Genomic DNA, 13,172 nt, shown 5'->3' with positions numbered 1-13,172 from the left:
TATATATGCAGCAATTTACACACCTATCTATTTATATATTGGCGACTCCGTGGGTTAGAAATCAGGTCCTGGGAACTGCCTGGCAGTAAATTTTTTTGAGGCTGTTGTGCTTCCTGACCACCTGATAAATTTGGCATTCCAGGCCCTGAGTTCAAATCCCATCAGTGTCAAAGTCAATAGGTGGAGTAAGATGCCAATATTGAACTGTTTTCCTTTCTGTGAAAATCTTGTGTCCTAGGTACAATATGTAATATCTATGCAAATACATACATATATATGCTATACATTATAAATGTATATAAATATTATTTTTGCCAGTCCTGGGCCTGGAATTCATGCCTTGGGAAATGTTCCTGAATTTCTTTTCTTCAAGGCAGATGAGCTCCTATGTCAACCAGATCACAATAGAGTTACAGACCCCCTGAGTTCAAATCCAAGGTATGGCAGATAAAATGGCCCAAATTCCAAGTCAATGTGTTAACATTTTTTTTGGGGGGGGGACAGACATGGGTCTTGAAATTAGGTTGTCCTAACTATGCCTCAGCCTTGATTACCCAAAGCTGAGGTGCAGCTTTTACACCCACAGATGACCCAGGGATCCTAGGATCAAGTTCAACTCCCATCACTGGCAAAAAAACATCAAACCCACAAAAATGGAGGATGAATAAACCAGGAAGTTTTACACAACGGTATTACTTTGGTTTCCTTTGCACTGTAACCATCCTGAGTGACAGTGAATAGGCTTGAAAATTTTACATGACCTTGTATAGCCGAAGGCTGGGGGGCTGTCAATGAAGCCTGAGCCCAATCCAGGCACAGAGGCCCTTAGTTCGATCCTGGGACTGCCACCTACACATGGCTGAAGATCCTAGGAAACTCGTTCCTATCTATAGGAACACTAATAGAATGTTCACATGTACTAATTGAATCACTAATTAGTTAGTCATTCTAGTATAAGACTGTACACAATAAATATAGATCATTGATTAATTTAATTAATACTTTATTAAGTCTTCTACCGTGATTAATTAATGGAAGCATAATTTTATACCAAATAATTGGTAGTAATAGAATATATATATAGATAGATATATACAATATAGACATCACACTTTATATGGAGTTATACACTAGAATCTACATAAATGTCTGTCTCTGTATACATTTATTGACAGATGCATGTACATATGTAAATACACACACACACACTTCAGTCTACACATCTATCTGTTCAAATATTGGCCACTTCTTGGACGTGAACTTGGGTCCTCAAATTTGCCCGACAACTTCACTTGCATCAGATGGTATGCTAACATTGACTCATTTATGAAGTGGGCCTTCTAGGCCCTGAGTTCAAATCACAGAATTGCCAAAAACTTAATCCTCGTGGAAGAAGCCAATTGTCCCACACGTTTTCCTTACCGGTGAAAGTCCTGGGTCTCAAGTATGATATACAATATATATGCAAATCTATGTTCTGTGTGGTAGGATGTAAAAAATGTTATGTGTGCAATCATACTCACTAAAATACTTAACAAATAATTAAAAACAAAATAAAATGATTGACTACACTAACTGCAATATGCATTAAACATTTGCTTTTGGGTCTGGTAGTGGGGCCTGATCTCTGGGCCTGGGCACTGGTCCTCAGCTCTTCAGCTCAAGGCTAGCACTGTACCACTTGAGCTACAGTGCCACTTCTGGATTTTTTCTTTTTGTTTATGTGGTGCTGAGGAATCGAACCCAGGGCCTCAGGCATTCAAGGCAAGTGCTCTACCACTGAGTCACCTTCCCAGTCCCTGCAGTAAACAATTGTAATTAAATATAAGTCATGTATTTAAAATGTATACGAATATTATTTTTTTGAGTGCTAGGGTTGAATTCAGGCCCTGGGAACAGAACTGACTTTCTTGTCTTCCAACACAGTGAGCTTGCCCTTCCTCCATAGTGCTGTAGGTTTACCCAGATCCTGAGTTCAAATCCCAGGCCTGCCAGAAAAAAATGGCATGAATTCCAAGCCAAGGAGCCTCATAATTTTTTAAATATTTTTAGGGTATATATGTATGTATGTATGTAAGTATTTTTATTTTGCCACAGGGATTCAACCCAGGTCGTGACAACTCTGGCTCAGCTTCGATCACTCTAGCCTGGGGTGTAGCCACTGGATCCACAGCCAAACCTGGGTTCTTAGGCCCCAAAAGTTGACAGGAAAAAAGTAAATAAATCAATACAGAATAAAACCGTTCAACTTGCACATGGCTGACGGTTTTACATTTGTTTTCTTTGCAAGGTGACCATCCTGGATCTGAATCTGAATGACACAGCTGAAAAATGTTCTTAAGGTGACTTGCTGAAAGCTTGTGGGCTACCAGGGAAGCCATAGGCCAACATGGCAACATAGGTCCTCAGTTCGAAGCCCAGTTCTGACCCCTACCAATGGCAGGACATTCTAAGAGTCTCGTTCATATTCATAGGCATACCAATGGAAGGTTTTGAATGTCAAGGTTGAATTAGTTCTTCCTGAATGATACTACTATAAAATTAGAGTAATTATAGGTGACCGATGGATTTTAATTAATGTTTTTGACACATTAAAAGAATACAATTAATTACATGGACACAATAATTTCAGGACAGTGGTTGATTTAATTAATAATTCATTAAGGATGAAAACAATAATATTAATTACATGGAGTCATAATGAATACCCACGAATTGGTAGGAATGTAGCATAAATAGCTGAATAATGTATAAACATCTCTGGCACTATAAAGACCTATATTGATTTGTGTACTACCATCTGCATGTCAATCTGCTCTTATTTTTTTTACCCCTGGGGCTCAATCTCAGGTGCTGGGATCTGCCTGTCAGCTCCATATGCCCCAGGCTGACGTGGACACTCACCCACTTATGAGTTGGACTTGTAGGCTGTAAGTTCAGATGCCAGCACTCACAAAAATGGAATCGTGGATTAAGAAGCCCATAGTGACACATGTTTTCCTTTTGTGTGAAAGGCCTGGTGTCAGGTGTGAAGTTTCATACACAGGCAAATCTATGCCTTATGTAATAAATATTCCATCTGTAATAACAGTCAATAAAATAAATGGTAGATAAATGAATAATAGAAAAAATAAAATGAATACACTAAAATCAATATGGTGTCAACATATGGAGCTTGATCTCAGGTCCTGGGAACTGCCTGGCAGATGAATTGGCTAGAGGCTGTTGTGCTGACAGTCACTCATTCATGAATTGAACCTTGGAGGCCCTGAGTTTAGATCCCAGAACTGCCAAAAATGTAATCGTGGAGTGAGAAGCTGAGCATGACACATGTTTTCTTTTTCTTTGAATGTGCTCAGTGTCAGGTAGGATGTATAATTTGTATGCAAATCTATACGCTATGTAAGAGGATGTCATAAATGTAATAAATGTCATAAGTGGAAAAATTATCACTACAGTAAATGATAAACAAATTGATTTAGTAGTGAATCATTGTAGAATAAAATTAGATATAATAACTATAGGACTGCATTAAGGTTAATATTTTATTAAGCACTAACAGAATAAAAATTGTATGGAGACATAATTAAATACATAATAATGGGTAGTAACAAATGATGCATACATAATTTAATTATGTTCACTCCTGGGGCTCGGTGGTTGAGTCCTCACCTAGTAAGCATGAGGCCCTGGTTTTGATTCCTCAGTGCCACATAAACAGAAAACCTGGAAGTTCTGCTGTCTTTCAATCAATTGAGTGCCAGCCTTGAGCACAAATGCTTAGGAACAGTGTCGAAGCCCTTACTCAAGCTCCAGGACTGTTGCCAAAAAAGCCAGAATATTCTAACTGCAACTGTAGAAGGACAGGACTTCAAATACCTCATCACAAAGCAAGCTAGGAGTCTGGTGCTGACAGCTGCCACCTAACCTGACTTAGCCAGATGTAAACTGATGCAACCCAGCTGCAAGGACCCAGACGCTGCTGGCTTACCCCTATCATCCTGGCTGCTTGGGGGCTTTAAAACCCAGTCCTATAAATGCGTTAGAAACACATGTAACCCCTCTGTACAGTATGTTCTCAAATAAAATAAAATAAAATTTAAAAAAAAAAAACCAGTCCTAGCAGGAAGTCTGCGAGACACTTTAAAATGTGGCTTGAAGTGGTACAGCTTTAGCCTTGAGCAAATGTAATTAGAACAGTATCCCCATGCTTTGAGCTCAAGCACGCTGGGTAACCACTCCCCCCCCCCAAAAAAGAACCATCCCATTAAACCATTAGATGTGAACTTGTTTGGTTTGTGAAATATTCCTCAAAGAATGGTGATACTGTTGAAAGCACCCTAATCCTAATGACAGCTTATCGAATAGAGCTATGTGCTCAGTCCTTCATAGGCTGCTCTCAGCTGAGTCCTGCAAAGAGTAACATGTTCTGTGTCCTTCATTGGGTGCATTCTTTCATCTGGTACTCCACAACTCAGATGATTATGCAGACAAGAATATTGAGGCTCTGATATGTCCCCATGGCAGAGACAAAATTATGTATTACTGAAGACAAGTGACTTGTCTCCTGTGGATAATTGTTTTGTTTTGATTTTTCTCAGTCATGAACCTTGAACTTCGGGCCTAGGCGCTGACCCTTACTTCTTGGGCTCATGGCTAACACTCCACCATGTGGAGCCACTAACCCCCTTGTAGCAGAGTGCTATGGCCTAGGATTTGATAGCTGAAGTCTGTCACTTGCCTTATAAGAAGCTGAGATCTGTGGACCTGGGTTCCCAACTATCCCTGACACAAAAGGTCCCATGAGAATATTGTCTCTAATTCACCACTAAGACACCTAAAGTGGAAGGTGGGTGCTTGTGACTCATGCCTGTCATCCTAGCTACTCAGGAGGATGAGATCTGGGGATCATGGTTCAAAGCTAATCTGGGCAAGAAATTCTTAGAGACACATAGCTCCAATGAACCACCAGAAAACCTGAAGTAGCTCTGTGGCTCAAGTGGTAGAGTACAAAACTTGAGCTGAAGAGCTCAGGGACAGCATCAGGCCCAGACATTAACTCCTACAACCTACAACAACAACAATTTAAAAAAACAGAAACAAATAAACAAACTGAATTAGTGGGCTGGGAATATGCCTTAGGGGTAGAGTATTTTGCATATATGAAACTCTGGGCTTGATTTCTCAGGACCACATCACTAGAAAAAAGCCTGAAGTGGCTCTGTGGCTCAAGTGGGAGAGGGCTATCCTTGTATAAGAGAAACTAGGTACAGTGCTCAGGTCCTGAGTTCAAGCTCCAGGACTGGTGTATACACACATGTGCAAGTGCGTGCACGCATGCGCGCGCGCACACACACACACACACACACACACACAAACACACATACACACACACATACAGAGACCAGAAGTGAAGTTATACGTGCATGTGTGTGTGTTAGAGAAAAACAGGAATGTGAAGATGCTTCTAGTGTGTTCTAGATACTTAAGGTTGGAGGCACAAAGTACTCATAATTATCAGGTCATTTTATAGGCAAAAGGAACAATGCAGAAAGTATGAGGATCGCTCCAGCTTTCGGTCCTCTCATCCTGAAACAGCAAATTCACTGCAGCACAATGCTAAGTGACAAAGCTGGCATGTCCTATGGACATTTGCTCCCAAATCCTGTGACACTCATTTCTCACTTTTGGCTTCAAACCTGTGACCAGAGGAGAAGATGAGGAGAGAAAATCCTTCTCAGAGAAAGCAGCTGTAAAGAACATTGGATTAGTTTACTTATAAATTCAAACCATTGCAATGACCCTGTTAAGAAGCCAGATTGTCCAGATTAAAAAATGAAGAAGAAAAGAAAGGCAGGTGCCAGTGGCTGATGACTGTAATCGCAGCTCCTGAGGAGGCTGAGATGTAGAGAATCTTAGTTTGAATCCAGCCAGCATAGGAAAGTCCTTGACATTGTTATTTCTGAGAGATCACAGAAAAACCCAAAAGTAAGGCTGGGATTCAAGGTTAATGAAATACCCTTGAGTAAAAGGAGCTCAGGGAGTATGCCTAGGCTCAGAGTTCAACCCCAGGACCTGCAGCAATGATGGACCTATGATGCCTCTCCCAGGTTTCTGGAAGCTTGGGAAATCCAAGCACATGTCTGGTATCACAATGCTTCTTGTCATATGAGTCTGGTGAAGCTCATCAAGTTTTGAAATGTTTCACTTCTCTTAGTTGGGCCCTGGGTGGCTAGGTTTTGGGGTTGAACAAACGGTGCTGACCATGAGCTTCAGAGCAGAAGCGTGCGTGCGTGCGCACACACACACACACACACACACACACACACACACACACATACACACAGACCAGAAGTGAAAGTGTGGCACAAAATGGTAAACCTCTGGGCTTCTGCTCTGAGCTCATGGTCTCGAGATTTAGACTAAAGATTTGTGTGGAGTACCTCCTTTGCTAATCCTTGAGGAAAGCTGCTTGAAGCCTCCTCAGGAGATCGCCTTTCAATGCCAGCCCAAGCAGGAAAGTCTTTGAGACTCTTATTTCCAAAAACCAACAGAAAACCAGAAGTGGAGCAGTGGTCCAGAAGGTAGAGCTCCAGCTTTGAGAGAGAAAGCCGAGCAGGAAAAAGAGGCCAGACCAGGCAAGAAAGTTTGGAAGGTGCTTAAGTCCAATTAATGACGAGATGGCTTGAAGTGGAGCTGTGGGGGTGGTAGAGTCTCAACCTTGAGCAAAACCGCTGAGGAACGCATCGGGATTTGAGATTAAGCCCTGGGATGGCCACAAAATAAATTAAAAAAGAGAATACCAAGTTATGTATCAGTGCTCTACCTACTTATGTGTGTATATTACCACCCTGAATGCAAAGAGACCATATTCAATGCTTCTGATTTATTTACTGGTTTATTTTTCAGATATACTCATTGCACATATTGCATCATTCTCTTCATTTCAAGCACATGGTTTTTCTCTTCCAGTGTTCCAGGCCTGTCTCTTTATATGATGCACACTTAAGCTCTCAACAGCCTTTATTTACATTTTATTAGGAGGCCAAGGTAGGGACAGTCACAAATCAGGCAGGGGAAGAAAAGGTTAAGGTTCATAGAAATTACCATTATTCAGAAAATTAAACTTGGGGAAGTAAAATGGTAGCATACTTATGTAAATACTACCATTAAGAAAAAGATGAGAGGGCTGGGAATGTGGATTAGTGAGAGAGTGCTTGCCTAGCATGCAAGAGCCCTGGGTTCGAGTCCTCAGTAGCACACAGAAAAAAGCCAGAATTGGTTCTGTGGCTCAAGTAGCAGAGAGCTAGAGACAGTGCCCAGGCCTTGAGTTCATCCCAAGAACGGTAAGAAATCACTAGCTACGTAGGTAGGTAGGAAGGTAGGTATGTAGGTTGGGGGGTAGATAGATTTTGGACGTCAGGAGGAAAGAATGGAATACTTCCCAGTGTGAAGCCTTCTGCAGGGAGCTAGGCCACCACGTTGCCTTCACACAACTACAGAGCAGGAAGACTGTCTCTGTCCCACTTCTCAGGCAGCCGAAAGCCCTAGAGCCAAGAGGGCAGAGCCAGGTTCTAACTCAGGTGCTTGGAGACAGAAGAGCAAAGGCTCTCCCTCTCCTTGGACTGGGAATTTGCATGAGTGATTTGCAGAATGAAGGAAGGAGAATGGACTGGCAGAGGTAGAAGAATGGTCTTTAAATCTGACAGATGGAGAGTCAAAACCCACTCCTTAAGACAGAGAGCAAGGTTTTCTTCTCTGTTCCTCCCTTCTCCCCCTCTAAACTGGCTCTCTATTGTTAACCTAAAGATAGCCTGAGGCTCCCTTCACCTGAGGGAGGAAGGTTAATTAGTCATTGTTTGAAAAGCGTGAGAAAAGCTTGACCCTGGTGTAACTCTAACAAATGTTTCAGGGTTCCCCCCAGTGCTGGCTGTGCCTGGAATGAATGAAGTGCTTTTGCAGCTGACTTCCCTGTGCTTTCTGCCTCCTAATCCTGCAAGCCTAGGTCTCTTCACCTAGCATGTCTTTTGAAACTGTTTTCTGCCCTTTAAATACAGTGTTACACTGGAGTTCTTCCTGCTAATAGGGCTAGGGGTTGGATCCTGAAAACTTCATTTGAACAAAGGATGGGTCAAAAATGTTTCTTTTCTGCTTCTATAGCTCAAGAATCCTAAGAACATTTAGAGTGCAAGTAACTTCTCATCACCAAGAGAAACACAGGAAGCTCTTGAACATCTGACCTTTCAGAAGCGGAAGTCAGAGTGTCATCGACTTTCCTGCCCTGGCATCCTCAGATGTGAGCCTCCTGAGGTAGGTGACGGGTGTGAGCCACTGCTGTTCTGCTGGGTTCAGAAGTGTAATGACATCGACAATACAAGTAAACTGCTCATCACAAAGGGCTAGGGGAGCATATTAAGTCTTTCAACATTGGACCTTTCAGAACCACGTAGGACAGGTTATAATGCTAGAGTATGAGAGGCTGGGCATATGGATCTGCTACACTTGAACCTTGAGCACTGACTTCAATCCTGGTATACATCAGCGTTCATTTTCCAGAGAATGTTCTCCTAATTAGCAAATAGGAAAAGTACTTTGATTAACCCTTACTTTCTTCCAGTTGTGTGAATTGAATCAAGTCTAGGCACTTTTCCTAAGCAAGGCGAACACTGTACCACTTGATCCACAGCGCTACCTGGGATTTTTGGTTGTTCTTTGGAGATAACAGTCTAACAGGCTTTCCTTGTCTAGGCTGACTTTGAATGGTAGTCTTCAGATCTCAACCTCCAGAGAAGCTAGGTTTCCAAGTGTGAGCCACTGGCATCTGGCCTATTGTTTTTGACAGTCTTGGGGCTTCTTTTTCTCAAGGCTAGCACTCCACCACTTGAGCCACTCCACAGCTTCTGGCTTTTTCTGAGTATGTGGCACTGAGGATTCAAACCCTGGAATTCATGCAAGCTGAGTGAACTCTTTACCACTAAGCCACATTTCTTGCCCCACGCTTACAATTTTAGACCTCAACTTGCCTATCCTCAAGAAAAAGTTTCTGAATATAAATCATCTAAAGAGATCACTATAGTAAGGTGTCCAAAGGTAAAACCCAGCTCATACTTGAGTGAGACTCTAAACATGTGAAGACTGTGAGAAATGCCTCCATTTAATTATGTATCATGTTTAAACACTTAATAAAATATTAATGAAAAATTAATGTCCTAAATTATTGTGTATAATTTTATGATGTATGTTCAAAATGTACTAAATATTATGTGTATAATAATAAAACAATAAATTAATGAATCAAATAAAAATAAAATACAAAATCAATAGTAATCATAATATGTAATAAACATGCATATGTAAGTATATATCATATATTACACATGTATACAAATAGTTTTTCCATTGCAGGGTTTTCATTCGGGCCCTGGGAACTATAGCCTGAATTTCTTTTCCTCAAGGGCAGTGAGATTCGCCTTGACCCATGGTGCAAAATAGTTAACTGTACAGTGAGATCAAATTCCAGCAATGACAGAAATACTGGCCCCAGTTCCAAGACTGAGACTTAATTTTTTTTAATCGAAGCAGTTATGTTTATTCAGTTTCATACTGAACATTAAACAAAAATGTAGTAGAGAATTTTGTACAGCTATTCAGCATCCTTCCTTTACCCCTGAGAACTACATTGTTTCTTTTTATTGTACATTTTTATTGTTAAAATGTTGTACAGAGGGGTTACAGTTACAAGAGCAAGGTAATGAGTACATTTCCTATTGAACATTGTTGCCTCCTCCTTTGTTTCCCCCCTACCATACCTTCTCTCATCTCCACAACTACTACCCTGCCCAGGTCAGTGACTTATTTTTTAATTTTTGGCTTGGCACAGGGTATGAATTCAAGCGGCACCTTCCCACACATTGCTACAGATTTACCAAGACCCTGAGTCCAAGTCCCAGGCTAGGAAAGAAAACTGGCAGAAATTCCAGACATGTGAGTTTTATTTTTTTTAATTTAATTAAGTAATTAACTGTTTTTATTTGTTCTTTTTCTTTGGCCAACCATGGTGCTTGAACTCAGGTCGTGACAACTCTTCCTTAGCTTCGATCACCCTAGGCTGGGGTGCAGCTTCTGGACCCATATTTGATCGGGGGATCCTAGGCCCAGAGGGCTTGCAGGAAGAAAAAAAAGCTGGAAAGCAAAAAAAATGGTGAGCTGCAGAGGGCTGGAAGGTTTTACAATTTTTTTTCTTTGCAAGTTGACTATCCTGGGTCTTAATTACATGGTTGCAAAGTGGAGCTGACCTGCCATTGCTGAAAGCTGGCGGGCTATCAGGGAAACCATAGACCAACCTGTCAACATAGGCTCCTGGTTCAAACCTGGTCCTGACACCTACCAATGGCCGGAGATCGCAAGGGACTTGTTCCTATGCATACGAATACCAATTGAAAGAGTAGTTCATGCAACAGTTGAGTCTAAAATTGGATGTAATAATCCTAGGATGCTGATTGATCTTAATAGTTTATTGAGCATGAAAAGAATAATATTCCTTTAATAATAATTCCTTTAATACCTAATAGTTGGTAGGAACGTAGTAGGTGTCATTCAGTCATAGAAGGCTCTGGCACTCTTTACCAATGTTTATTTTTTTGTATACCACCGTCTGCCTATCTATTTATCGCTGTTTTGGCCAAACCTGGGGCTCAAACTCAGCGCCTAGTTACCACCTGACAACTTCATTGGCCAGAGGATGGCATGCTCACACTCACCCATTCATGAATTCGGCCTGCTAGGCCCTGTGTTCAGATCCTAGCAATACCAGGCATGATGGAGAACACATCTACAAATCTACATGCTATGTGATAGGATTTAAACAATATAATAAATGGTATAGGTGTCATCAGAGTCAATAAAATAAATGGTAAATAAATGAATAAAACAAGAAATAAACCACGTTATGGACTGAACATCTGTATGGAAGTAGAAATCCTTTCTTTAAAATGTATATAAGGAGTAAGTTTTCCAGGACTGAGGCTTGAATTCAGCCCCCCTACGAGGAGGGAATTACAGGAGATCCTGAGATTCTCATTTCTAGACCTAAGAAGTGTCATGGAATGCAATTGATATCGTCCATGAATGAGTAGTTTGTGCATGATGGGAGTAGGAAATGATAGGCAAGACTCATGGGGTATCAGTTATATGTAATGAAGAGTTGATGAAGCATGACAATAATCACCACAGTCATGAAATGGAGGCATCAGGAAAGATCCAAGAATATTTAGTCACACGGTAGATTGGATTCCATCACAGGTTGCCTTCTCTCCTACTCTATACAAATATGTACTTATTTGCATACTACCTTCAGTTTATGAATGGATGACTATTGTGCTCCTCCTTCCCCCTCCCCAGGGACTCGTTCTCAGGTCCTAGGAATGGCCTAGCTTCTTGGAGGTTCACAGGCTGCTGTGCTCATATGGACTCATTCGCCAACTGGGCTTGCTAGGCCCCGAGTTCAGATCCAAGCCTGCCAAAAGATTCATACTGATGTCAGAAGCCAATCGTTGCACCTGTTTTCCTTTCCTGTTTAAGTTCTCAGTCTCAGCTAGGATGGAGAATGCATGGGCCACTCTGTGGCCATGGGAATAGGGTGTCATCCATGTCAGCCGAGTTATACCTGTCATCATATACTCAAGAAAATACACAATATATTCATGAATAGCATCCAAGATAGCGAATAACTACTCTAAACGCACGATGCAGTCTAAACAAAGATGTGAATATACATCCCATTTTTCAATGATGAATTGAGGACTCTTGTGGCCTCCCTAGGGCTCGATCTTAGTTCCTGGGAACAGCCCAGCTCCTTAGTGGTTCACAGGCTGGTGTGCTCATGTGGACTCATTGGGCAGTTGGGCCTCCTAGGCCCCGAGTGTGAATCCCAGCACTGCCAAAACTTCACCCTGATGTGAGAAGTGAATCATTGCACCTGTTTTCCTGTGCTGTGCAAGTTCTGGGTCTCAACTAGAATGGGGAATGTATAAGCAACTCAATACTCATGGGACTAGGTTGCCATCCAGGTCACCACAGTTATATCTGTCGTCTTATGCTCAAGAAAATACACAATACATCAATGAATAAGAGACAAAATAAAGAGAATGACTACACCAAGTGCAAGATGCTGTCCACCCATGTATTGAAATATAGATCCTTGGTTTAATTATGAATTTATGACTATATTGTCCCCCACCAGGGCTCGATCTCAGGTCCAGGGAATGGCCTAGCTCCATAGTGGCTCACAGGCTGGTGTGCTCACCATGAGCCTTTCACCAATTGGGTCTGCTAGGCCTTGAGTTCAAATCCTTGCACAGCCAAAAGTTTCATCCTGATGTGAGAATCCAATCGATCTACCTGTTTTCCTCTTGTGTGAAAGTCCTGGGTCTCAGAGAGGATGGAGAATGCTATATAGGCAACTCTATAGCCATAGAAATAGGTTGTCCAGGCCAGCATGGTTATATCTGTCACCATACTCAATAATATACACAATATATCCGTGAATTAATAAAAAATAAATAAATAAATAAACTACACTGAATGCAAGGTGCATATGACACCTGTAGGTAAAGAGAGAGCGTATGTTTAAAAAAGATGGGCTTATTATTTTGTCCAGTGCTGGGGCTTCAAATTAGGCCCTGGACTGGGACTGATATTCTAGTCTTTAAGGATGGTGAGCTTCCCCTTCCCCCACTGTGCCACAGATCTACCCAGACTTGTGTTAAAATCCCAGCACTGACAAAAGATTCATCCTTATGTCAGAAGGCAATCGTTACACATGTTTTCCTCTCCTGTGAAAGTCCGGGGTCTCAACAAGGATGGAGAATGCATAGGCAACCCTATAACCATAGGAACAGGTTGTTATCCATGTCAGCACAGATATACCTGTCACCATACTCAATAAAATTCACAATACTTCCATGAATTAGTCACAAAATAAGAAGTGCACCGAATGCAAGATGCTGTCCACACATGTATGTAAATATAGATCCTATGTTTATATAATGAATTTATGACTATCGTGGAACATCCTGAGGATCAATGTCAAATCCTGGTAATGGCCTAGCTCCTTAGTTGCTCACAGGCTGGTTTGTTCACCTTGACCTATTCACCAATTGGTCCTGATAGGC

The sequence above is a fragment of the Dipodomys spectabilis genome, unplaced genomic scaffold (assembly GCF_019054845.1).
Source record: "Dipodomys spectabilis isolate Male_0828 unplaced genomic scaffold, ASM1905484v1 ptg000516l, whole genome shotgun sequence".
Lineage (NCBI taxonomy): Eukaryota > Metazoa > Chordata > Mammalia > Rodentia > Heteromyidae > Dipodomys > Dipodomys spectabilis.
Note: the sequence above shows the minus strand (reverse complement) of the source record.